Raw genomic sequence first — 4,145 nt, forward strand, 5'->3', positions numbered from 1 at the left:
TTTGGCCTCATATAGCTTCAGAAATGAGTTGGACTGGGTTCTGGAGGCCCAAAAATCGCCCCCAGCAATTTGCATTAATGAACTAACGTAATTCGGGTCACGCGTACGCGTGACCCACGCGTACGCTTCACTGCGCAAAAATCCATCCACGCGTACGTTTGGGTCACGCGTACGCGTCGCTCGCAAATCCTCGTTGTGCATGCGCACGCATACTTGTGCGTACGCACGGGTGCTGGAACTTCCAAACTCCATTTCTTCATGGTTTCTTTCCTTTTGCATGCTCTTTTTCTCACTTCTTCAACCCATACTTGCCTTGGAAACCTTAAATCACTTAACAAATACATCAAGGCACCAAATGGGATTAAAGTGAATTAAAAGTGATTAAATTAAGCACAAAAGAGCATGTTTTCACTTTCAAGCATAATTTAGGAAGAAATCTCAAAAGCATGCTATTTAAATGAATAAATGTGGGTTTATGTGATGAAATCCACTCAAATCAAACCAAAATATATCGTAAAATATGGACTCATCAACCCACTTTTTCCTATTTGAACTTGATGCTTCTGAGTGTTCTCTTCATGCCATTTGCTTGTGCTATGAATTTACTCTTACATCAAGTGTTAATTGATATGCCATTCGCTTATATTGCTTTCTCGCTTACATGTTGTAGCTACCATGTAGTTGAGAACCTCACTTTTATTCATCATTAGCCCCACCTATATTCTATTCGCTTTGATATCTTTGTTGTGGGCTTAATTTTCTTTCTTTTTCTCTCCTTTTAGGTTGGCCACAGAGAGGGGAAAGGAAAAGCTTCTAAATGGAGCGAATAACAAGTCCCTCCGCATAATCTTTTGAAGGAGCTCATCAGTTGTAGCAACCTATCCACCTTGCTCTTCTTTGAATGCACCGAGGACGGTGCAATCTTTAAGTGTGGGGAGGTCGAGGACCGACTTCCGTGGGTAACTACTTCCTTTTCCAACACCAATTCTTAATTTTCTTTGTTAGTTAGCTGTTGGATTGCATGATAATTAGAGTTTGTATATATTCCACCACTTCTTTCTTGCTAGGACTACTTGGTTGAAGTAATGATTTCTTTTCTAAGAAAACTGTTTTAGGGCACCCCACCAATTTAAAAAAAAATTTATGTTGAACTTTCTTGAAGGAATTAATTTTGGAAAATGGTTTTTGAGCTAAGAACACATAAGCATGTGAGTTTTGAGCCCAATTGTGTGTTTACATCATATAACCACCATTTTTCATTCTTGTGTATATTATTCTCTCTCTATGATTGCAATCCTTGATTTGTTTGATTCTTTATGTCCATTATTTTATGTATAAACGCATTTATATGATTGAGGTCCTCATTTCAAATAGCTCACTTACCCAAATAGCCTACCGTTTATCTTCTATTGTTAGCCAATTTTGAGCCTATATTAATACCTTTTTGTTCTTAATTTTACCACATCACTACCCCTAAGTGAAAAACAATAAATATCCCTTGTTTAGATCTTTGATTAGCTTAGGCTAGTGAGAGTGTGTATCATTTAAATAAGAGAAATTTGAAAACATTGGTTGAGGTAAAAGTATATTTTTGTATTTTTATTGAAGATCTTGGAAAGTGGGTACATACTCATGCATTAAATATGTAAAACCATATGCATTGATACGTTTGTATATACTTTAGTGAAAAAAATGATAATGAAAATGAAAAACATATATAAAAGAAAAAGAAAAAGAGAAAAAGAAAAGCAATAAAAAGGGGACAAAAATGCCCCAAAGCAAAGTAATAATAACAATACATATAGAATGTGAATTAAAGAGAATGCATGAGTATGTAAAAAAAAAGTGGGAATCATGGGTAGCTAGGTGGTGTATTAGAATTAGAGTGAACTACCAACCCGGTCCCTGTCTATTTCTCAGAATGACAATGCGACCCCTCACCATAAAAACGACCCACTTCGGTCCCTGTCCTTTACTTCTGTGACCCAACGCGGTCTCTGTGGGTATTTTTCCGTTGACTTTGAACAGAAAATGCTGACGTGTCAGGTTCAAAAATGGACAGGGATCTAATTGTCTCTAAATTTAAATTAGTTAGGGGTTTATTTGTCCCTATTCTTTAAATGATATTTTTTTTAAAAAATGTATTCATTATATTAATATTCTTTTTTTAATAAATTATTGAATATATGGTATAATAAGTACAAACTAATTGATAAATTATTCAAATTTAAAAAATATTATTTATTATGAAACTAAATAAATATTTTTCAAATATAATTTTTAAATATATAAATAATAAAATACGCTTAATACATTAATAATAATAATCCTATGATATAATATTAGTATTATAATCTAGATAATTTTTACAATAAAATAAAAAATAATAAACACATTATTTGATATATAATAATTTTTTTTTTGAGTTTTTCTCTCTTTAAACTAAATTAATAAGTCTATTTGATATCTTTGCACTAAAATACACCATGAGTAGGCTACTAATACTAAATAAAATAAAATATTATATTATATATATATATATATATATATATATATATATATATTATGAAGACCATTTATAAACTCAACAAACTCAAAGCATCAATAATTTTATTAATCTATTAATAATACATAATCTTATAAGGGTACTGATCCATGAAGATTTATCAATATAAGAATAATGTGGATTAACTAAAATTTTATGTATATTAAAATTTAATTAAATGTTACATATATTTTACTCAAAATATTATTCATAGATTAATAATATTATTGATGTTTTGAGTTTGCTGAGTTTATAAATGGTCTCTATAATATATATATTATGCTTTATTTCATTTAGTATTAGACTATTAATAACCTACTCATAGTGTATTTTAGTGCCAAGATATCAAATAGAATTATTAATTTAGTTTAAAGAGATAAAAAAATTAATTTTGTTATTACTCAAAAAATTTTTACTATATATCAAATAATGTGTTCATTAGTTTTTATTTTATTGTGAAAATTATTTAGATCATAATACTAATAGTATATCATAGGATTATTATTATTAATGTATTAACTAAATTTTAATATTTATTATTTATATATACTTAAAATTATATTTGAGAATTATTCATAATAAATGATATTTTTAAATTTGAATAATTTATTAATTAGTTTGTACTTATTATACCATATATTCAATAATTTATTAAAAAATATTAATATAATGAATAAAAAATTTCAAAAAATATTTTTTAAAGAATAGGGACAAATAAATCCCTAACCAATTTAAATTTAGAGACAATTAGACCCCTGTCTATTTTTGAATCTGACACGTCAGCATTTTCCGTTCAGAGTTGACGGAAAAACACCCACAGGGATCGCGTTGGGTCACAGAAGTAAAGGACAGGGACCGAAGTGGAACGTTTTTATGCTGAGGGGTCGCGTTGTCATTCTGAGAAATGGACAGGGGCCGGTTGGTAGTTCACTCTTAGAATTGTATAGATTGTTATATGTGTTTGGTGAGAGCTTAGGTTAATCAAAGATTCAAATTTCAAGCTTACTTGACCATATGCATCCTTACCTTTATCCTAGCCCCATTACAACCTATGAATAAGTCCTCATGATAAATGTATGCATTTATTGAATAATTGCTGATTGTTAGATGAAAAACAAATCTTGGAAAGCATGATTAGAGGAGAATTGAGTGAATCAACCCTATACACTTGAGCGACTAGAGCAGATACACTTCTGGTGAGGGTTCGATGCTCAACTCCTTGTTCCTGACTTTCATGACCTTTCTTCTTGCAAGTCTATTTGAACTTCATTTTTTATATTTGAATTGGTGGGATTCATGAATCATCATACTACATTAGCCCTACATGTTCATATGTGTTTTTGGAGATTGATTTACTTTTAACCAAGTAGGTAGAAGTATTTTGCATTTAGTTGCATTCATATAGTTTATTTGCATTGAATAAATGTTCGTACCCCCATTTAGTTGTGAATTTCACCTAATTTGTGCTTAAGAGTGAAAACATGCTTTTTAGGCTTTAAAATTGCTAATTTTAATTCACTTTAATTCCATTTGATGCCTTGATATGTTTGTTAAGTGATTTTAGGTTTAGAAGGCAAAGATTGGGTTGAAGAAATGAAGA

Source organism: Arachis ipaensis, chromosome B1 (assembly GCF_059453495.1).
Source record: "Arachis ipaensis isolate K30076 ecotype BB chromosome B1, ASM5945349v1, whole genome shotgun sequence".
In the NCBI taxonomy this organism is placed as follows: Eukaryota; Viridiplantae; Streptophyta; class Magnoliopsida; order Fabales; family Fabaceae; genus Arachis; species Arachis ipaensis.